The sequence below is a fragment of the Nannospalax galili genome, unplaced genomic scaffold (genome assembly GCF_000622305.1).
Source record: "Nannospalax galili isolate Female #2095 unplaced genomic scaffold, S.galili_v1.0 scaffold367, whole genome shotgun sequence".
In the NCBI taxonomy this organism is placed as follows: Eukaryota; Metazoa; Chordata; class Mammalia; order Rodentia; family Spalacidae; genus Nannospalax; species Nannospalax galili.
In genome coordinates, this window is record NW_008356465.1 from 548,967 (window position 1) to 573,124 (window position 24,158).

A 24,158-nucleotide genomic window follows, 5' to 3' on the forward strand; every position below is an offset into this window, starting at 1 on the left:
CATGTAGGTGCACATGTGCATGTATGCATATGGAGGGCGCCTCTGGTATCATTCCTTGGGAGTTGTCCACCTTGTTTTTTGAGAGAGGGTGCCTCACTGGCTTTGAACTTGCCAATTAGGATAGGCTAGTTGGCCAGTGAGCCCCAAGGATCTACCAGTCCCTAACCCCAGCATTGGGGTTATAACCTATACCTAGGTTTTTATATAGGTTCTGGGGGTCAAACTCAGGTCCTTGTGCTTATATAGTAAACTACTGACTGGGCCATCACTCCAGCCTCCATGTGTCAATCTTATGGGGAAGATTGCACTAAGTATCTGCTTGTCCCCAGAACTCTCCACAGAAATTCCTCCCTCCTATACACAGTTTTTCCATCTGGATAAGACATGTACAGGCCCCACCCAGAGCACCTATATCTGACTCCCTGCGGATGGGGAGTAAGGAGGGCCCTGGGCATTACCATGATATGCAAAATGATTGTGGGGGTTTGGATGTACACAGGGTTGCCTGTGGATGTACACAGGGAGTTTGGACTCAGTGACCATTTTGTGTTCTTAAGAGGGGTGTGAGCTTAGCCACCTGCTAAACTCCTTGGGGCCAGGTGACCCTTGAGGACCAGAGCCAGGTGTGAGTCTGGCCCCATAGGCCTGGGGCTTCAGGAGAGCATGTGGCCACCTTGGGGTTAGAAGGCTAGAGTTATATTAAGGTTCAAACTTTGGGGCTGGCAGGGGTGGTAAAGTGCACAAAAACCATACAGCTTACATCTTGAGTGTAAGTAATGTGAACAGGTGGGCTTCAGATGCCACAGGCAAGAAGCCTGTGTGTCCTTACAGGAGGGATCGGGATGATGAACACCTGGTTCCCACCATTCTCACTTTCCAGGGCCTCAGGATTGGTGTTGGTGCAAAGCCAGAAAGCTGCAAGGGGGCTCCCTGGCCTGACCCTAATCTACAGAAAAGAGGTTGTTTGCTTGGACAGTCACATCACAACCTCTTCCGTTCTGGAGAATTTCAGGGGTGCATGTGTGCCATTTGCTTGCTGTGAAAACTGTGTTGGGCCATATAACGCGTACCATTGGCTGCAGGTTTTCCCTGTGTCAGATGTAGAAGGATGACTTTCAGAATAGACTAGTGTGTGGATGGTGCTGGCTTGCCAGTGACTCTGCTCCTCTTCATGGTTCAAGTGTACAGGTCTGGCTTTGTACACAGTGGAGGGGATGCCACAGGGACCTGGGCAATTTCCAAACTACTACTTTGCAACAAATCATTTAGAAATGAGCACCTTTGTCATGTCAGCTTTTCCTCGGTGGGGGATCCTGTCTCTCCTCTGGTGTGGCCTGCGGCAGAGGCATGGCTGTGGGAAACCCCTTGTGTTCCTGGTTGCTCTTCTTGGATTTCATGTCTGTGAAGAGGCAGGCAGACACCAGGAAACCTGGAGAAGGCAGTACTCTCTGCTTGGTAGCATGTTTTGCACCCGCCCCACTGTAGAGCAGAGGGCAAAACATGGGAGCTGCAGAGAGAAAGGAGCCGCAGAACATCCTCTGCTGCCCTGACCAAGGTCGTTTCGGCTCTTCTGTGCACCTTCAAATACAGTGTCCTGCCTTCCTTTCTACCACTGTGTTAAAATACCCCGACAAAAGCAACTTGGGGAAGAAAGGCTGCTTTTTTCTCACAGGTACAGTCCATCTTTGTAGGGAAGTCAAGGCCACAGGGACTTGAAGCAGCCCATCACCTGCAGTCAAGCGGCATGCGTGCTTGCCAGTGCGTGGCTCGCTCTCTCCTTTTCTTTCAGCCCAAGCCATGAAGCAGCGCCACATGCATTCAGGTTTGTCTTTCCACCTCAGTTAACCCAATTAAGAAAACCGCTCCCAGGCAGGCCCATAAACCAACCTAATCCAGACAATTCCTCATTGAGACTCTCTTCCCAGATGGTTCTAGGTTTTGTCAAGGTGGCAATTGAAATAAACCATGAGACTCAGCTTTTGATGCCTTAGACAAGACTAAATGGGAGTTTTGTGGGTTTCTTCTCTGTCCTTGGCATCTCTGAGGCCTCTTCATCAATGGAGTCATGCCAGCACTGCTGGGAGCACTGAGAGTTCACTGCAACTGTCTTGCCTTCAAAAGCAAAGAAGTCCCATTTTTTTTTTCTTTTTTTTTGACAAGTGGCCAAACATGGAAGACATGGAAGACAGGCCAGGCACAGAAAGATAAACATCACAGGAACCCACTCATGTGTGAGTGTAGGAAAGGTGAGTGAAGATGAACAGGGTCACAGGATGATCCCCAGAAGACAGGGAACAAGCGGGATGTTGAGTAAATGGTTCAGATTTGGTTAGATCACAGCAGTTAATTAAAGAACCTGGTGGCCAACCTTGGTGACTCTAATTACTGAAAGTATGACAAACCTTTGAAAATTTCCTGGAGAGTAGATTTTTTTAAATTTTATTTTATTTATTATTTTTATTTTATGTGTATTATTTTATTTTATGTTATTTTATGCCTGCATGTAGGTAAGTGCACCCATGTCATGCAATGCCGGCAGAGGTCAGAAGAGGCTGTCAGATCCCCTGAGACTGGAATTAATGGACAGTTGTTAGCTGTCATGTGGGTGCTGGGATTTGAACCAGGGTCTTCTGCAAGAACAACCAGTGTTCTTAATCGCTGAGCCATCTCTCCAGCCCCGGAGAGTAGATTTTTTTTTAAATTAAAAAAATTAATTTTATGTGTATGAGTGTATTGCCTGCATGCACCTGTGTTGTGCAATGCCTGTGGAGGTCAGAAGAGGGCATCAGATCCCCTGGAACAGGAGTTACAGATGGTTGTTAGCTGCCATGTGGGTGCTGGGAATTGAACCCAGGTCCTCTGAAAGAAGAGCCAGTGCTCTTAATCACTGAACCATTTCTTCAGCCCCAGAGTAGATTTTTTAAAAAATTTTACTTTTGGCTTTTTTAAATTGAATTTTTGTGAATTTTATACAATATATTTTGATCATATTAGGTCCCCATCCCTATCTGCACACCCTTGCTACCCCCATCAAATCCTGTACTCTAATTATCACACACACACACACACACACACACACACACACACACACAGGTCTATAGAGTCAGGTTTGTGTCCCCCAAATGCCCTGTAACCACTGTAACCTTATCAACTTACCAAGAGTCTCACCCTTAAATGAAACTGAATTGGAGAATAGGTTTTAAGAAGTTATTTATTTATTCTGTGTTTGCATGTATGTGTATTATGTGTACATGTGTGCACATGCAGTGAAGGCCAGAGATTGACATCAAGTGTCTTCCTTGACCATTTTCCACATTATTTTTTGAGGCAAAGCCTCACTGAACCTGGAGTTCACTGACGAAGCTAGGCTGACTGGCCAGAAAGCCCACTTTTCTCCTGTCCCCACCTTTATAGTGCTGGGATTAGAGGTGCTACCGGACCTGGCTTTTTAGGAAGGAGCTGGGCCTCCAAACTCAGATCTACATCATCTCTGATTTAAGTGTTCCTACACAAAAAATAAGTAAAGAATCAGAATAGCTTGATGAGGTCAATCCACAGTGTTGTGTTGCACATCATAAATAATTTTTATATTTATTTATTCATTTGTGTGTGTGTGTGTGTGTGTGTGTGTGGGTGGGTGTGTGGTTAATGAAAAGTATACCAACTTGTGGCAGGCCGTCAAATTGCTCCCTCCACTATGTGGGTTCTGGGGATTGAACTCAGGCTTGACAATAAGCAGTTTTTCTGACTGGCCCGTCTTGCTCAATAAATTAAAACAATGAGGAGAGCAGGAGAACTGACAGAGATGCCACAGGCTGGGTGGCCTCGGTGGCTGAGCTGCAGGGTGGTGGTGCTCCTGGTCACTTAGCCTCTGCATCTGCCTCGTGGTCTGGGGAGAAGGGCAGGGGGTCAGGGGTTTCTGCGGATCACAGGACACCAGAGACCCCTTCACAAAAGCCCAGCTGCTGGGGATGACAGGCCTGGAGCCTGTCTGTGAGGCTCTGGCCTCTGGTGTCTTGGGAGGCAGGTGAGACAGCTGACCTCAAGGCTCAGCCATGCCCCAGCCAATGCAGGCAGCTCCGGTCATATGAGCCTTGGTGGGAGGGAGGACCTGCTCCCAATTCAGTGTGGCCTGGAGGTAGGACACAAGGAGTGGCTCACCCCACCCCCACCTCTCAATGCTGCTGCTGCTTCTGTGGGATACAGGGTTATTTTGTGGGCGTCTATCTTCTTCCAACCTCAAATCACTCTGTGCCCCAAGATATGGATCAGGCTGGAAGCCTAATCAGGTGCAAATTCAGCTCTTGTACTAATAGCCCTGGAGTTTGTCAATATGAAAATAAAAACAAAAACCAAACCAGGTCCTGTGGCACACCTGAGACTGAGGCAAGATCATTTGAGCCTAGGAGTTGAAGGCCAGCCTGGACATCACAGTGAGATGCTTTAAAAAAAAAAAAAAAAAAGAAGTGCCGGGTGTGGTGGTGCATGCCTTTAATCCCAGCACTTGGGAGGCAGAGGCAGGCGGATCTTTGTGAGTTCAAGGCCAGCCTGGTCTACATAGTGAGTTCTAGGACAGCTGGGGCTACGGGGAGACCCTGTCTCAAAAAGACCCCAAAAATAAAAAATAAATAAAAATTAAAAAAAAGAAAGAAAAGCAAAACAAACTGGGATGCTAGTGCAGGCTTGTAATCATAACTATTTTGGAAACTGAGGCAGGAGGGTTGCCAAGTTCTAGGTCAGCCTGGGCCACAAAGAAAGTTCAAGACCAGCCTGAGCACCTTAGTGAGACCTTGATGTAAAAGGGGAGTTGGGGACACAGCTCAGTAGTAGAGCATTTGGCTAGCAAGCATGGAGCCCTAGTCTAACCCCACATTACAACAAACAAAACCAGGAACAAACAACCTATGGAAGATAGAATTCAGAAATGGTCCTATGCCCAAGTCAGACGAGGCCTGTGAATGAAGCCACTTATCCTCTGAGCTTCCGTTTTTGCATCTCAAGTTGGGGGAATAGCCTCAATTCCCTGTCTGAGCACCTGTCAGCTGCCTAGATGCACACGTGGCTCTCAACAGCCTTGAAGGCTTGTACTTGAAAAGGATAAGATTAAAAAAAAGGTTCTATTAGAAATCATCACCATTAAGATGACCTATGACCTTCCTTCAGTGTGCTTCTGTGTGTATGATTTCCTTGTATGTAAGTGCTCATGTCCAGGGAACAGAGGAAAGAAATAGCGGCTAAGCCAAGGTTAAAGAAACAACATGCCCCCCCCCCACTGTGTCTGTCGCCCTGAAAGTGCTCTTAACTCAGCTTGCTGTGTGTGGCCCAAATCACCTGCATTCCCCCAATTCTGACCTAATCGGGAAGCAGTAGGGTTGACCGGTCAAGTGTCATTCTTGCAGAGGGGTATTTGGGCACTGCAGTGCCTGGGGAAAGGTACTCTGGGAAGGTCAGTCCTGTGGTGGCATTTTTGCTGTGGCATGCCACCTTGGGTCCTCCTGGGAAAACTAGGATCCTTGCTGCAGGCTTCAGTGTCAGGATGGTCACTGTGTGGTATCAACAGTGTGGGTAGACGGGCCTCTCATACATAGCATGGAGGGGTGAGGTAACAGAGGACTGCCTATAAATGGGACCAGTACTGGCTGTTGTATGACACAGGGCTTTGGAAGCTGAATATGACGTCATAGGGATATCTAGGGTGGCCGAGGCCAGAGTGGAGGCCTTGGTGACCATAGGCAACATGGGGCCTCAGCAGCTGGCTAGCCATACTATCTCATGGGTTGACCTCTCAGAGGCCCAGATGGCATGCTTCCACTCACCTTTGTCCTCTAAGAAACAATTCTACCCTCAAAACCTAGGCAGCACCTGGGGGTACAGCTGGATTAACCCTAAGAATGGATTCCAGAGTGGAAACTCAGCTCCTATAGTTTAAACCTTGTTTTCAATTTTCCAAATGGGAAAGCACATGCTGTGTCATACCAGTCTATAAGCCAGAGGCTAATTAGACTGTGGCATCCCCCACTGTTCCCAGGGAAGCAGAGCCCAGTGTGCTCCTGGCAGGCATGGGCCCCAGCAGGGCTCAATGGGCAGCCCCTTTCTTAGGGCTGCACTGTTTCTAGCCAGCAGCCTGGCATATGCTTGCTCTGAAGGCTTGTGGCTGGCAGTGCTGGAGGAGATCTATGTGGCACATACCTAACAAGACATTATTTCCACAGTGAGGTGTGCTCTTCCTCCCACACTGCTTTTCCTCATGGACATGCCTTGCTGGGTAGTTGAAGCTTTAAGTTCTCTTCCTCATAACTTCCCTGGACCACATGAGATGAACTTAGTCCACTGTGTGCTTATTTTCCTTCCAGTTTAGCGTTGAGGTAGGTCAATGTGATGTAACAGTTTTAAGGCATCCACTTGCCATGTTCTTCGGCACCCCTCCCACTAAGTGGGGAGGGTAGTCTCCTCCCCCAGAATTCTAGACCACCTTTAGGTCTGGTACATACATGTCATCACACAGAAGTGAGATGTGAGATCCTGATTCCTGTGGAGTCCTCACTAGCTGCTGGCACGTGCTTGCTGGATCCCTGAACTAACACGCAATGTGTCCTAATGGGAGTTGCCATATTATGAGGAAGCACATTAGCATTCAAATGACTGCCATGTTGTAAGGAAGCACAAACTAGTCTTTGGGGAGAGAGTACATGGTAGGACTGAGGCTGCATGACAAGGCACCTTTCCCAGTCTTCTGAATTTCCAGCTGCTATCAGATCACGCAGCCCAGGTCCATAAGCCACAGCAACCCAGCTGAGTCTTCCTGAAAACATACATGATCATAAAATGAATGTGCTTGTTTGGAGATACTAAATTTGGGGTGACTTCCTCCCCAGGGACTGGTATTTGATACATCTGGTACTTTCTACTGTTATACTTCCCCCTCGAGACCAGGAAGCTTTACTGCCCTGCTTGGCTCATGGACACTTAGATGGCCCAGCAGTCCCTCTCCAGCCAGCTCTAGCTCCCAGCTTTTTCCAGGGCCTCTTCAGATTGTCAGGCATAAATTCCAAGTCTCGTGCCTGCTTATTTATAAGCATCTTCTTGCCTATTTCTTTCCAATTCCTCCTTGCTTTCAAAGGACTTGCAGGTGCCTTGGCACGCTCTCACAACTTAAAATGAAACTGCGGACACTGGCAGACAGTAGACAGGAGAAGCAAGCACTGTACATCAGGAACCTGAGGGGCCCTGATACTGGCTCTCAAAAGAGCTCCAGCTCTTAAAAAAGGAGGCAGTGCCAGCCCTCAGGACAGGCAAGTTGTTTTCCTGGCATTTTTGTTGGGGAAAGTGAAAAATTTGAACTGCTGTCCCTGACGCCATTGAAAACAACACAGACTTCAATGTTTCCAAGAGTATTTTGCTTTTGAGAAGAAAAGCATTTTTTTAACATGGTAATTTTTAGTGTTGTTGCATAATCAGAACTTTGGGCAACATGTTTGGTTCTCCTCTGGGCACAGTGTATCTATCTCTTGGCAGCTGGATGGAGCCCAGGAAAGCTGAGAGACAGAGTCTGCCTGGGCAGCACGTCCCCTGTGGACCTCAGCAGTCCTGGCTGTGCTTTTGGCAGGAACAGGGTGGTGTTCTGAGAGCGCCAGGGGCAGATTTTCTGTGTTTGTTGATGGAGGCCAGACCCATGGTGCCTGGGGCCTCCAGAAGCTGTAAATGCTGACCTTCTGTTCTGCAAGCTCCATCTGAGCTCCAGGTCAGGCAGGGCAGTTCAGTGCCTGGTTCTCCCACAGGTCTGTAGCTGGAATAGCTGGCTGATGCTGTGTGGATTTTTCAGGTGCAGGAACTGATTTGATTTCAGTGGGCTGCTCTGTCTGTGATTCCTGCAGGAGTAGAGCTAAGGGGTAGCGGAGGAGAGGACTGTGAGAGGTAGCCTGAAAAAACCCCTCTACTCTAGGGTCTGGTCACATCTCTTGGGCAATGGTTCTGTGTTTTCATTGGTCACAGGGCTAATGTATTCATTCCAACCCAAACACAGGCCCCCTGGGGTGCATGTTCACTTCTTATTCCTACAAGCAAGTAGAGCCTCCTCTGACTGGCTTCCTAGGAAGGGGACAGGCCCTTGCTATCTGTGGGAGTTTCAACGCAGTCTGCCCTTGTTTCTACTTCCTCAAGCCTGTGCCTGCTCACCAAGCAATGCTGCATGGGGGACCTGGGATCTCCTCTGACTCCTGTCTGTGAGGGTTATACCGGGACCCCGCCTCCCTTGAGACTGGACCACGGCTAACTCTCGCATTAAGTTCAGGAGTATGAATAGACTCTGGGGGCAGGGAGCAGGCAGATCTTCCCACCTCTGCAGTGTAGTGGTCCAGCTCTGATTTGCAGGGAAACAAGGCACCGTTGGTTTAAACACATCAGTTGCAAGAGTTCTTCTGGTGTGTGTGTGTGTGTGTGTGTGTGTGTGTGTGTGTGTGTGTGTGTATGTGTGTGTAGACTGGAGGTTAGCCTTGGGTGTCATTCCTCAGAATATGCTCCACCTTGGCCTGGAACTTGCCAAATAGGCTAGGCTGGCTGGTCAGTAAGCCCCGGGGTCCTTCTGTCTCTGCTTCCCCAGTGCTGGGATTATGAACTTGGGCCACCATGGCATGTTTTTTTTGTTTGTTTGTTTTTTTTTTGCTTTGTTTTCGTTGTTGTTGTTGTTTTTGTCTTTTGAGACAGGGTCTCCCTGTAGCCCCAGCTGGCCTGGAACTTACTATGTAGACTAGGCTGGCCTCACAATGTAGACTAGGCCTGCCTCTGCCTCCCAAGTGCTGGGATTAAAGGCGTGCGCCACCACGCCCGGCCTGGCATGTTCTTTTTTAACATGGGCTCTGGGGATGGAACAGGTCCTCATGCTTGCAACTGGGAAATACTTTATTGACTGGACTGTCTCCCCATTCCTCACAAAAGCATTCCTGTGTTTAAGTGGGACTAAAATCATTCCTTTTTTTTCTAATTCCTTGCTTTCTAAGAAATATACCCTAAGCCAGTGCTGCCTTTGCCTCTTGCCTGAAGCCTGACAGTATTGCTGGCTACTCCTTTGTCCAGCTGTGGCTTCCCTGCTAGGTGACCCCCATCCGGTGTGCCAGGCTTACCTTTGCACCTGCCCATCTTTTGCCATGAAGATCAGGGAAGCTATTGGAGACAGTCATGTCTGTGACCTTGTCTCCTTCTCCACTGAGTCATGCTTGGAATTCCAACTGGAGCCCCTGAGCAGGGCCATGCCTGGAGGCCATGAAGCAGCTATGTTTCATGCCCAAGGGATTCCTGCCACCTCTGGAGGCTTCAGGTGCCTCCAGCACCCTTGGGGGAATGTGAAGGGCAGGTTAGAACTGGTGAACCACATAGCCAGACCCTCCTCCAGGTCTCCTCTGCCAGCAATTCCACTGTATCCACTTCTCAAACTTCTCCTTCATGTAGTGACATGGCCGGAAAACACCTCTCCCCCAGGTGCTTTTATTATGGACAGCATATGCAGTTTTCTTGGTAAATAAACAGAGCAGGGCACCCAGAAGGTACTTGGCCAAGGATAGCTGCTGCCCTTATGGAAGGGACCATGATGTTCTTGGCTTTAGAGCCAGTGTCACCTCTTTCTTGCTGGTCACATCCAGTACTGATGGAGGTAGGATACAGGGTTGGCCATTGCCTAACAGGGACAGGTCCGTATAGCCATCTAGCACTGGAGCTCCTGGGAGGCCAGCTCAGGTGGTATAGAGTTTGCCTCCTGTTCCCACAGTAGGTCTGCCATGTTGACCTGCCAGGAGCTACTTAATCCAGCCCTGTGTGCTGCAGCTTGCTGTCTCCAAGAGTTCCTCTTGACCTCCTCTTTCTAGGCCACAGAGGCTGTAAGGAGAGGTGGCAGGGATACCTGTGATGGCTGAGGACCTTAGTTCTCTGTACCTTGCAGAAGATTCTCTGACAAAGGTAGTGGGTGCCATGGTCAGCTCAGAGTCCATTGCTCCTAGGAATCTAGTGAAGGCTATGGACATGGTATGATCTGCTGCCAAGTGTCGTTTGGTCGGTCTTTAGATGGAGGCCTCGTGAGGCTGATGGAGACTCCTATTGCTGGTATTTTTATGTACATTTGTCATGTTGAGATACATGCTTAGCTCCCTCCCCCACCCCCAGCCTCTACTCCACACACATCTGCCTTCAGTGGCGCACAGGTGTCTTTGTTTTGCCTTGTGTTTGCACGAATGCCTTCTATCTCCCTTCTTTATCAGGAGAGGGACACCTGCACCTGTATCTATCTCTGGCCAATTCTGTCTGGTGACTTCTGTCTGGTGACTTCTGTACATGGTGCCTGAAGAAATCACCCTGGAGGGAGAGTGTCTGCCCTGAGTCCTTTTCTGTCTTAAAGAAGTGCAAATGGGAGTACTTGGCACGATCCAGGGTGACAATCCCTGTTTGTCCCCCACAGCACAGTCACAGTATGGCACAATGACATGCAACATTTGCAGAAGAAGTGTAAAAAGAATCTTTGGGGCTTTAAACTTAGATTCACTATGTCTCTGGTTAAGGGGCACAAGATCGGCTTCTGACTACAGAAGCGGACTTCAAAATCCAGTGTATCAGTCATCCGAGTATTGGGGAGGTGAAGGCAGGAGATTTGAAGAAATTCAAGGTTATCCTCAGCTACATAGAGAGTTTGAGAGGTACAGTGAGAGTTAAGACCCTGCCATAAGCCAAACCAAACCAAACCAAAAAGAACAACAAAAACAAGAGAGGGCTGCCAAGATGGCTCAGTGGGTCAAGGTGCTTGCAGCCAAGTCTGATGACCTGTGATTAATCCCTGGGACCCATGTGGTAGAAAGAGAGAACTGACTTCTGGCAAGTTGTCTTCTGATCTCCAAAAGCACACTGTGGCACATGCATATGCATATATAAAATACATAAATAAATGTAATAATAGTAAAACACAAAAACAAACTGAAAAGTGACCTTTAGAAACAGACTGGTGATACCAAGGGATAGACTCTATCTCATTTACAGTATCCCCTGACTTACAGTGTCGCCTGCATTACCTATAATGTCCAGCCCAGGCAGGAGGCTTGTCCAGTCATTTGAAAGATCTGTTAGCTTTGCATTACTATGAAGAAATGCCTGAAACAGGCTCGCTTGATAACAAAAAAAGGTTTACTAAAATCACAGTTCTGGAAACTCAAAAGTCCAAAATTGACTGATCACATTGGTTCAGGCTCTAGTAGGAATCACAGCAGGAGGGCATTTGAAAGGGAGAGACTGTCTCCAAACAGGAAGCCAGAGCCAGGATCCAGCCCTCTTGACAACCCTTTTTCTCTCTCCATCATTCACTCAGGGGACCCGTATCCTAAGGGCTGGCCACTCACCAGGCCCCACCTCTTATAGATCTTGCCACTCCTAACACAACCACCCTGGGGGGAACTAACACACAGTTCTTTGAGTGACAAACCACATGGAAAGCACAGCATGGAGGACCCAGAGATCTCCTTAGTGGCCCCAAAGGAGTTAGGGTTGAGTGTTTCCTCAGACTATTGACCTTGGGCACTGGACCAGTGAGTGACTCTTGAGTTTTCACTCCCCCCCCCCGCCCCCAACGACCTCCATACCATTGCATAGCTCATAAGTTAAAGTCCACAAGTCAAGGAGGCCCACTCTGACAGCTGTGTGACTTTTTCTGAGGTTGCAGGAGCCTCAGCTAAAGTGGGGGTGGAAGGTCATGCAATGCTATGAACAGGAAGTGGAGAGAGGCCAGAGGAGCTTTTAGGGGTGGGCAGGGAGTATGCAAAGCTGTTTGGAGGTGGTGCCCAGGCAAAGCTCTGTAATTTCCCCAGGTGAGGTTAGCTGAGCCTTTCTTAGAAAAACCCTGAGTTTGCCTGAGTGTTGTAGACTCGGGGACTGCCCCTGAGGGGAGGGACTGTGTAGAGCTGGCAGGCTGCAGGGAAACTTGGCCCTGCTGTCCCCACACACGGGTGGCAGCTTCCCAGGTGCTTGATGTGGGTGTCCAACCCTGGGGGCAATGCCCTGTGGCTAAGGCCACCCATCTAGAGTAGCCTGCTTGGAGGTCCAGCTGGTCCCCCAGCAGGGAGGCTCAGAGGACGCCAGTCTTGAATGCCTCAGTAGAGCCCCAATTGGCCTCATTTCCAGCTGACTCCCCTTGTTTGATTTTGCTGCCTGCTGTACGGTGATTCCCGTTTGACACAGTGGATGTCTGAGAAGCAGTGGCATGCGTATGGCCTCTGAGGGTGTGTCATTAGCACTTGATGCTGTGTGGTACTTCCTGGAACTCAGAGTGGGTGAGCCCAGGTTTTCTGGGCCTGATACTGGAGGTAAGAAGGAAAACAAAATTACGATAAAGACTGCCCATCACACATGGTGGGAGGGGAGGTGGGACTTGAGCCACTTGTAGTGATAAGTCCTTTGGTGAATTCATCAGAGGATGAAGAGCAATATCCCTGGAGACATCTCTCAGTACTGAGGTAACCTGTGGGGAAAGGACCTCAAGGTACAGGTCCGATCCTACGCAGGAAGGTCCATGTTGTTGCTTGTGACCTGGCTCTGGAATGTTTCAGAAGGGGCTGGAGAGCTGGCTTAGTGGTTTAAGAGAGCATACTGCTCTTGTAGAGGACCTGGGTTCGCAGTACCCAAGTCAGGTGCTAATAGCCCACCTGTAACTCCAGTTCTAGGAGGATCTGATGATTCCTGTGGCCTCCCAAGGCACCTGCCCTCTCATGCACATACCCACACACAGATGCACACACATACATATAATTAATAATGAAATAAATCTTTTCGAAAGCCAGGTGTGTTTCTCTAACCCTAGCATTGGGGTAGGCAGAGCGGGGCAAGCGTGTGGGGTGGGAGCAGAGACAGGCACATTGGGATTCTGTGTCCAGCCAGTCTAGACAACATGGTAAACTCCGGGTTCAGTGAGATACTGTCTCAAAAACAAGAGAGAATGATAGAGGAAAACACCCAATATCCAGCTCTGGCCTCCATATGTTCATGCATAGGCAATCTCACCCATGCATGTGTGGTCAAGCATACCCTAACACACATGTACATACATGTATACAATACACATCATTGCACCACAAAGGGAAATTTTTCCCAATAAATAGTATTATTCAATTAGGTATCCATATGGAAAATTTATTGTGATGCCTGCCTTCCTTTAAATTCAGAATGAGTTGCTGAAGAACAGTGGTTCTAAAGAGAAAACAGGCTGTGAAGGTTTCTTAACCAGAATGTAAAGATGCGTTCAGGGAAAGGTTGGTCAGCAGGGTTCTGCTGAGACATGTATTCCTGTTGCTCAGAAGATGGCATTAGCGGTGTGAAAGGGCAGCTTCCAAGTGGGAGGAAACACTTCCAGTATGTGGTTCTAAACCCCAGAACAAGCATCTCCGTATCTTTATTCTCTCCCATGTCAAAGGAAAAAATGTGCCCTTCTCCTAGCTGCGAAGGACTTGTGTCCAAACCAAATAAAGATCTCTTACACACCGGTAGGGAAAGACAAGACAAAACAAAACAAAACAAAACAATAACAACAACCCCCCCCCCCAAATCCAGGGAAATAGGGACAGCTCAAAAAAGGGTGATGCAATCCTAAATGTCACCCAGTTGGTTAAAGTGAGGCAGAACTGACAGGGCCCAGTGTTGGCAGGTGTGAAGCAGCAAAGTTCATCCACTGTTGGTCAGAGTCCACATGGGTATAGCTGGTCTTGGGGAACTGCTTAGTAGGGTGTGTGCCTGGGGCAGACTCCACTGGGGTCCAAGTGGAGTCTGGGGCTATGAATGTCTAGAAGAAAGAAAGAGCTCTTCGATGGATTCAGTGTGTGCACCCTTCGCTACACAGAAAATAGTTCAACAAAAAGTTCAGAGAAGGTCCTGAAAATCGAAACTACAACAGAGTGTAAGATGGCGCCATGAGTTAGGGTTATGGTTCAGTAGTAGAGCACTGCTCAGCATGCAGAAGACCTTGAATTTGATTCTTTCTACTGTGCAAAACCCAAAATATAAAATAGTCTAAGGTCTGAGAAGGATACCTTGGCATTTTCTATCAAAACAACAGCAGTGCTATCTCTACTTACCACACAAAGACTTGGGAAACAAAGAAAAGTAGCCAGTTTCTTGGCTAAAGTTCACAATGTCCTTGGGCCTCTTAGCAACATACTCCATTCCAAAAGCCAAATATGTTGAAAAGTATTTGGGAGCTTTTATCTAATCCTTAAAAGATTTTAGGGTTACCTCTTCAGAGCGGGGAGTGTTAGAGTAGCCAGAAGCCCCATAGTGTACATTACAAAAAGGAACAGAGGATCTTATCAGAAAAGAAGTATTCTCAAGATATGTGAACCAGTATTTTACGACCAACTTCTCTTTTCCAACAGAATCTTTACAGAATTGTAGATAAAAGTACAAGTCCTAGACTAGCTTGCTATTTTCTTTTAGAGTGATTGCATAATGGATTAATGCATGTAAATAATTCGGTGTAGAGCTTGTTCCATAATATATGTTAAAATATCTGCTTTTACTAAGAAAAAAATGAATACAGATTTCTTAGGAAAGCAAATCACCTCTCAAAATAGCGTAAATCTTGCCAAAAAAGAAAAAAAATGGGCAAAACGAGGCTACCCTGTGCAAGAAGCAAAGTTTTAGGGAAGATGTCAGTGCCCTCTACTTGGGAGCTGGCTGCCTAAGCTTGTTACATTCTAAGCTGGATTAGTACAAGGCCACACAAATCAAGCAGGTAGCTCAGGGTCTGTGGGTGCAGGTGGTCTCCATGGCAACAGGGGAAACTCTTCTACAGCCCTTATGCCCTTATGCCCTTATGTGTCTTTGCAGCGAGATCAGGAGAATGTATCACCTGTGGAAATATACGGATAAAATATATACAGTTTGTCATCATAGATTAATATGATTCTATACTGTTTTGTTGCTTGTATGTTCTGCATGTTTTTTTGCAAAGGTCTTGTTACCCCTGCTTACTTCTAATTATGACCTCTTATAGTTTGCTGTGTGTATGAGAGTGTATCATGTGAGTGTGTGTGCTAGTGTGTGCCTGTGCATGTGCACGTGTGTTTGAGCTTGTGGAGGATAAGGTTGGCATGGGGTGTCTTCATTCATCCCTTTTTGAGACAAGGTCTCTAACTTAACCTGGAGTTCACTGACACAGGGAGCTGTACAATGAGCTCCAGGGGTCCTCCTGCCCCTGCCTCACCAGTGCTGGGATGACAGATGTGTATGGGCATGCCTGGCTTTTTATGTGGGTCCTGGGGATTCAAACCCAGGTTCTCATGCTTGTGCGATAAGCACTTCACTCACTGAGCCTTCTCTCCAGCCCCATTTTATAGTTTTATTTCTTTAAGTTGGTGTGCTGTCATTAACCTAATGCATTTAGATAACTTTCACCTTCTTGAGTCATGCTGTCTCTTTTGGCTTCTTTTCTGGAGACTGTCTTCTTGGTAATGGACCCCAGCATTATCCCTATCCCTTCAAGCCATTAGAACAAAGATCCACAGCCTGGGTAACTGATAAGCAACCAAAAAGCATGTCTCAAGGCGCTGGAGGCTGAAAGTTTGAGATCAAGGGCCCAGCATGCTATGCTTCAGTTCTGGCAAAGGCCCTCATGTAGGCTGCAGACAGTTGTTATCTCCCTGAGCCCTCATGGAGCCCCATCACACTCCTTGGGGCCTCATAAGGGTACTCCTCCCATTCACCAGGCTCCACCTTCAGAACCCAGTCACCTAGTTACCTCCTTTCTCCATCAACTTTGGAGTGATAATTTCAACCTATGAATTTTGGAGAGACACTAATTTGAAGGTTAGTCCACAGTGGGCTCTGCTTCTGGGCTTGAGCAGGTCACCCTCGGCCCGATCCAGGCTGTCTCTTGCTGAGGCCTCAGTCAGGAAAAACCTGTAAAGGCTTAGCAGACACAGCTAGACTTCCATAGCTCTGCTTTCAGGTTGGGGAGGTTGAGAAGAAGCACAGCAGCCACTGCTCACATGGACTTGTGGTGGATCTTGTCCTGCCTCAGGCACTGGGACAGAGCATTCCAAAGAGTGTTTGGAGCTAAGACATAAATGTAAATGAGAACTCAAAGAGCTGGTCCCAGCAACTCCCAAGTCTTATAGCCAGGGGTGGTTGAAGTGGCAATGTGGTTAGAGATGAGGACAGTCTGTCTGGTCCCTTCTTTCCACAGGCTTAGGACAATGTAGTCACTTAGGCCCATGGACATGATGGTTTGTAAGAGCTTAAGCTCCTCTCTGAGTAATTATTGTGTTGAAGAGAGCAATCTCACTGATCCAGGGAGCCTCCTCATGAACATTACATGTACCTGCATCCCTCCGTCCCTCCCCCACCCCCTCCACGTCTCTCTACCTGCATCCTGTGCCATCTGCTCACATTGCTCTTGCTCTAGGGAGGCAGAGGACTCATCTCATAGCTTCTTGTTTTGAAATAGGGTCTCGGTTATGCAACCTGGCCTCGAGCTTGCTATATAGTCGAGGCTGGCCTTGAACTCTGGATTCTCCTGCCTTCTCCTCTCCAGGACTGAGATTATAGGTTTCTACAACCACATCTGACTTCTGCCATTGTATTTATTTATTTATTTGGTTTTTTTGAGACAGAGTTTCACTATGTAGCCTTGGCTGGCCAGGACCTTGCTATGTAAACAAGGCTGTCCTCAAATTCACAGAGATCCACCTGCCTCTTTATCTGGGATTAAAGATGTATACCATTCCTTCCTTCCATTCCTTCCTTCCCTCCTTCTCTGCCGTCCCTTTGGCTCTTTTTCTCTTTCCCTTTTTTGACTTCCTGTGATCTCAAAAGTTTTGGTTGTGTGGTCCATCTTTCTTAAGTTCTACCATAAATTTTCTGAAATATAAATCTACACCCTTTAGTGAGTTGAAAATGTTCATGCTGATAATTATAAAAAGAGATCAACGTTTTCTTTGTGTGTGTGTGTCTGTGTACTTGTGCATGTTAGTATGTGCGGGTGTGCATACATGTGTGTGCATATGGGTGTTGCTTCTCAGGAGCTGTCCACTTTGTGTTTTTTGTTGTTGGTGGTGGTTTTTTTTTTTTTTTTGAGACAGGGTCTCCCTGTATCTCACCTGACCTAGAAGTTGTTATGTAGACCAGATTAGCCTGGATCTCACAGAGATTTGCCTGCCGCTGCCTCTGAGTGCTGAGATTAAAGGTGGGCACCACCATGCCAGGCCTGTCTAAGACATTGTTTAGTATGAAACAGTGCCTTTCACCGGGACCTGGAACTCACTATTTTGGTGAGACTGGCTGGACAATTCCTATCTCTACCTCCCCCAGCACTAGAATTATAGGCATGTGCCACCATGGCCAACTTTTTACATGGTGTTGCAGATCAGACTCATATCCTCAAACCAGCTCTTTACTGCCTGAGTTATCTCCTCAGCTCCCCAACAGGTTAGTTTTATAAGTGAAAAATATATAAGCCGAGCAATTGAGAAAAGCGTGTTCAAGTATTTAACGTGTGTGTGTGTGTGTGTGTGTGTGTGTGTGTTTTATGTGGCTAAAAAAGGCTTTCCTTCTATATGAAATCTGACAGTATTTTCAGAGATAAAATAGTTTATAATTAAAACAGCATTATTGCATATGTTTTGGTTACAAGCATTGGCATTGCATTGTTTTAATTTTATTTCATATAATCTGGGGAGTCACAGAGCATTGACTATTGCAGAAGAGCATATGAGAAAGGTTCTGCTGACATGCAGTTGCTGACTGTCTCTGGGGAAGATTTCTGGGAGTTGCTACTGTAAATTTGAAGTGCAGTCAGTGTTCTTGACATGTTTGGTCAGAGTTGCCATATTGGGAAGTATCATCTGCATCACGTAATTTGCACGTGGATCATGTTGGGTAAAACCCTTATTTTCTAAATGTCAAGATTCCTTCTGGGAGAGGGATGAACCAGGAAGTGTTAGGGGGTTAGGGAGATGGCTTCATGTGTAAGAGGTCTGCAGCACAAGCCTGAGGGCTTGAGCTTGGATGCTCAAAATCCATATAAAAAGTTAGCAGGGTGAAGGAAGGGAGACAGGCAGATCCCTGAAGCCCATTGGTCAGCCAGTCTAACCAAATTGATGAGCTTCAGGTTCAGTGAGAGACTGAGTCTTAAAACTATAGGTTGAGAATAGGCAGGGTCTGGTTTTGGGTTTTGTGTATTGTGTATTGTTTTGATTGGGTAAGGGAGAGGGTGGAGGAAATGGCATGCTTCACCAGCTTGGCTTTCTGTACCTCTGATTCCAGGTAGGGTGACCTGCTGGGTGCTCATGGAAGGTGCATTTATTCCCGAGGTCAGAGAGGGGCTTGAAAGGCCTTCCAAACACTTCTTTTAAGGAGACAAACTCTCTGAGAATAAAGATACAGGACCCTCTGCACCACCTTGGGAGGTAGTGGTCAGCTGTGCTTGGAGGTCAGACCTGCACTGGAACAGCATCCATCACCTCTCCTTGGAGGAGCACACTACTAAGTGCTTTGATTTGAAGCCAGGGCATCATGGCCCTGTGCTCTTGGAGGGAAGCCACTTCTTTCCTTCTTCCTAGGGAAAGCACCCACCACAGGCTCCAGCTGAAGGTGTGGTAGGCTGAGCCCTGCAGGATCATATGACCCCAGCCAACCATGTGGGTCCTGCCTAATGCTCCTGTCCAGGGCACTTGAGCTCCCAAGAAGCTAGCTCAGGAAATTGCAGTGATTTAGGGAAGAGGGACCTCTGCACTCCCTCCATTGCACCTGTGCAGCCTCCCTTCCTCACCTGCTTCCTGGTCCCCATGAAAGGACTCCTTTAAAGGGCTACTGAGAAGACAGGATGTCAGGCCATGCTATTTCTTGTTTGAAACCTTTGGAAGACTTATCACTCTGTTTAGAATGTCCATCCCATTTGCAGTTAGCTCTCTGTGGCCCCTTCTCTTTTGTCCTCCCAGTCTCCCCTCAGCTGTTCCTCTTGGCTGACCCCTTGCCAGGGCATGGCCACCAAGCTCCTTACCACAGTATTCTGTCCCAGTCTCCAGTCCGGCTTCTCACCTCATGCCTCTTGATTTAGTTGTCACCCCTTTGGAGACGGCCTCTCTTCCCACCATACCTGAGTCCTTCCTCCCACTGTTTCTTCATCCAATTGATGCCTTCTTTACTGGTCTGTCTGGTTGTTCACGGCAGCATATAAAGCATCCCAAAGTTTAGTAGCTTAAAATAACAAGGGATTGGGCTGGGGAGATAGTTTAGGGGGTGAAAGTGCTTGGTCTGCATGCATGAGAACCTGAGTTGGAATCACCGGAATCCCTGTAAAAATCCAGGCATGGTTTGTGTATGACTGTAGTCCCGATAGTCTAAGGTGGAGACAGGAGGATCCTGACAGATTGCTGTCCAGCCAACCTAGCCAAAATGAAAATCCAGAAAATTTCTAGTTTAGGGCAAGATCAGGTCTTAAAAAAATAATAAGGTGGAGAGTAATAGAGAAAGACACCTGGAGTCCTGCTCTGATACATGGACTAAACATGTAACACACACACACACACACACACACACACACACACACACACACGCACACACACAGAGCGTTCTTTCCCATGTGCCAGAGTTGAAGGCTCTGCCTACTGGTCCTCACTTGAAGCTACCAGAGAGCCCTCAGGCTGGAGTCATTTGAAAGCTTCTTTGAGTGCATCATGCCTGCATCTAGCAGTGGGTGTTGGCTGTTCGTTCTCAGCAACCTCTGGGTTTGAGGATGGAGCATCCATACACACCTTCTCATTGCTTGGATATCTCACAGCATGGTGGCCTCTTCTAAGAGGGGGCACCCCCAGAGCTCACAGGGAATTGGGAAGCCTCTTACAACCTAGCTGTAACACAGTCAGAATTTTAGACACGAGTAAGTTACCGAGGCCAGCTTGAATGCAGGAGACAGTAGGGTGCGTGGTTATGTCCAGCCACCTCTGCCAGACATACCTACCACTCAGCTTTGATCTCTGTTCATTCCTGCCCACCCCACTGGAATAGCAAACCCAGGTCAGCAAAGCCTTGGTCTCATATACTGATGGCTAGGTCCCCATTTGGGACATACATGCTAATGTGGAAAAAGTAAACGAGCCATCCCTGTTGCATCCAGCATGGGATAAAATTCTATTGGAGAAACATCAAAACAATAGCATGTTACCTTAAGCAAAGGAACAAGGAGCTGGGGTTACTGTTGATCCTAGAGGCAGGCTGCCTCTTTACCTTCATTCACGTTTTTTGTTGAATGGATATTAAGTGACATTCCTGCCATGTGCTAGAAATGGCAATGGGTTCTAGGGATTTCACAGAAAACATGTACCACTCCCTGTGCCCTTTGTTGGTGAGTTTCCATGTGGCCTTTGGAAGCGGTGACTCTTATCCTTGATTGAAACTACTTTCTGTGTCATGTGTTATAACAAGCTGTGTATTCACCTTAGATCCTTAAATCATTTGCATGTATATTTGTGTATGTATGTTTCTGTGTGTGCACATGTACGTATGTGCATATGAGAAGGCCACACTGACTATCATTCCTCAGACTCCATCCATCTTGCTTTTCTTTCTGAAATAGGGTCTTCCTCAGGCCTGGGCCTCCCCAGGTAGACTGGAATGCCTGTCCGTCAGGCTCCAGGGATCCATCTGTCTGCCTCCCAAGAGCTGGGATTACAAGTGCACACCACACTGTGCTGCCATGTCTGGTTTCTACATTTTTGGTTGTTTGAGACAGGGTCTCCCTGTAATCCCAGGTGACGTAGAACTCACTATATAGACCAGGCTGGCTTCAGTCTCACAGAGATCTGCCTGCTTCTGCCATCCAAGTGCTGTAATTAAAGGCATAGGCCATCATAACCTGGCCCACTTTTTATATTTTTAAAAGATTTTTAAAAAAAATTTTAATTCTGTGCATATATGTGTCTGTGTCTGTATGTGCACATATGAGTGCAGGCACCCAAGTAGGCCAGAAGAGGGCATTGGATACCTTGGAGCCAGAGCTACAGGTAGTTGTGAGCCACACAATGTGGGTGCTAGGAATTGAACTCTTGACCTCTGCAAGAACAGTATATGCTCTTAACTGTTGGGCCATCTCTTTAGCCCCATGTCTGGCTTTTTAAACATGGGTTGTGGGGATTGAACTCAGGTCCTCATGCTTTTGAGGCCCTTCCTAACGCCTTAAATTCTTACAGCCTTGGCAGTTGGCTGGCAACATTCCCACTCAACAGACATAGACTGGAGTTTAGAGATGCTGAGCCACATACCTGTACTTCACGATTCACATTCTCCACATCCAGCATGCTGCCACTAAGTACTGGAAGCTTGTTTGCTGGTGGCTGTCAATGGTATTGGGCCTTCCAGTCCTGTGGTCTTTATTGCTGATCCTGATCATGTCCTCATATCAGCTCTGGCTGAGAGGAAGTGACAAGTCACAGAGTCCTGTCTGCTGGAGTTCCTGTCCTGTAGCCCGGTGGGTCTAACCTGAGTTCAACAGTCACGAGTCAACAGAAAAGTGTGAAGATAAACTCTGGGTTGTAACTAAAAAGCCAGCAAAAGTGGACAAGAGATTTGTGTGAAAAGCTAAATAAGGTGTATGGTGCCAAGTTTATTTATTCTTGGCTAACTATCACTTCCTGTTTCTAAGAAAAGAGGCCCCTGGTGGATATAAAGCATTTCTTACAAAACAGCTTCTTGCTGAGCTCAGGCCAGCCATTCAGCATCATGTGGATTGTATTTCCTACAAAACACTCCAGGCTGAGAAATCAAGACTGAAAGAACTGGATGGAGCCCTTGGAAAGTGGGTTGTCCTCGGTGTGGAAGGGGCTGTTTCTCCACACCTTTTCCTGGGGAGATAAGGCCTGCAAGAGTAGGGGTACCTCAATGGGGGAGGTAGTCAGTGGCATACTCCATCTGTACTCACATGTTGGCACAAGTCAGGGTTTTTTTTGTGTGTCTGTGTCTGTGTGTGTATGCTAGTGTATATTGTGTGCCAACATGTGAATGTGTGGGAATGCTCATGTACCTGTTTGCAGGTACACAAGGTCAGAGGACAACATTAGGTGTTATTCCTCAGGTGCCATTTACCTTGTTTTTAGGGACAAAAATCTCTCACTGGCCTGGAACTCACTGATTAAACTAGGCTGGTCATCAAGACCCGGGGACCCTCCTGTCTCCACCTCCCCAGCACTGGAATTATAAATGCCTAGCATCTTTGTGTGGATTCTGGAACCTAAACTCAGGTCCTCATGCTTGTACAATAATCACTTCACCAATTGAGTCATTTCTCCAACCCGGATAATATGTTTTTATATGGATACTTGTCATATGAGATTAGTGGTCCCTCTGAAGACTTTATCCTAACTTGGCCACCTAGAAGGACTATATTTCAAAAAAGTTTCCAGATACAGGTTCTGATTTTAGTGTCCGCAACAGAGGTCATTTTGAAATTCTTCCTTGTTTGTTTGCTTTTCTTTCTTTCCTTCCTTCTTTCTTTCTTTCTTTCTTTCTTTCTTTCTTTCTTTCTTTCTTTCTTTCTTTCTTTCTTTCTTCTTTCTTTTCTTTCTTTCCCCTCCCTCCCTCCCTCCTTCCCTCCCTCCCTTCTTTCCTTCCTTCCTTTTTTTGAGACAGGGTCTCCCTATAGCACCAGCTGACCTGGAACTCACTATGTAGACCAGGTTGGCCTCAATCTCACAGAGATCTGCCTACATCTGCCTCTCAGGTGCTGGTATTAAAGCCACCATACCAAGCCCTCTAGACTATTTATTTATAACCTCAGTATCTTACTAATTAACTCCCTGGCTGCACAGATGAGTCAGGGTACATGAGAATTGCTGTAACAAAGACACTCCATCCATAGTAGGTATCTCCCTCTTTCCCACACATGTAGCAGGCAGAGACCATCAGTGCTATTGATTGTTCCACTGACCCACCCTGGAACTCACTGTGCTTGTCTCTTGCCTGCCTTGTGTGGGTAAGTCCTCAAGATCTGGAGCCAGCATCCTTGTAGCCTCATAGGAGTCCTGGTCCTGGTACGCCTCCAGGGAAAGGTCCTGACAGCTGCTTGTTTTCTGTTGTGACAGAAAGCAAAAAGGTGAATGGAGCTGGTCAAGAGGGCTCTGACTTAGCCAGGCTCTGTTGCACTCCAAACCTGTTCCTCACACTGCTTGGTGCATGGTGCACCTCACCTGCCAGCTTCCAGGCTTTGCTGCTGATAGCTGCTTCTGGGACCTTCGAAAGGGACTTGCCTTCAGACTTCCAGGTGAGCCATCTTTGCCTATCCCTGGGGAGAGTCAGAGGGCACAGTCCCCTTCCTCCAGGGCAGCCTCCAGCTTAGAATTGGCTGACGTAGACTTAGGTCTTTGCCCTTCCTCAAGGGACACCTCAGGGCACCATGGGTGCAGTGGGATCTGCTGAGGCTGGAGCTCCGCCTGAACTCCTCCTCCTCCCCCTACCATGTTGCCCAGGAGTAGAAGGCTGCCCTTTAGACATCTCTGGAGTCAGTTCAGCTCTGCTTTCAGGAACCTCCTTTACTGGTGCTGACACAGTAAGGGGACAGAGCAGGTGTGGGGAACATGCCTGAGGGAACCAGGAGGAAGAGCACTCATCTTTCAGGCAGGCTGCTCCTGCTGTGGGAGAGCCTCCCCACCCCAATCCAGCAGGCCTTGCAAGTAAGCAGTTTAAATCCAGGTCATAGAGAAGAAAATGAAGTCAAAGAAAACAGAAAACCAGAGATCCCAGCCCATGTATGTGTTGCCCCAGAGCTTGCATAGCGGCCTCCAGCCTGAGGTTTTCATGCCTCTGTGCCTGAGACTGCTCTTCTGTAAGTCAAGAACACAGTGGAGGGGCTGGAGTGATGGCTCAGCAGTTAAGAGCACTGACTTCTTGCAGAGGATCTGGGTTTGATTCTCAACACCCACACTATGGCTAACAATTGTCTGTAACTCCAGTTCTAGGGGATCTGACACCTCTTCTGGCCTCTTCAGGCACTGCATGACACAAGTGCACTTATACACATGCAGGCATAACACTCATACACATAAAATAAAAATAAATAAATCCGGGGCTGGAGAGATGGCTCAGCGGTTAAGAACACTGGTTGTTCTTGCAGAAGACCCGGGTTCGAATCCCAGCACCCACATGGCAGCTAA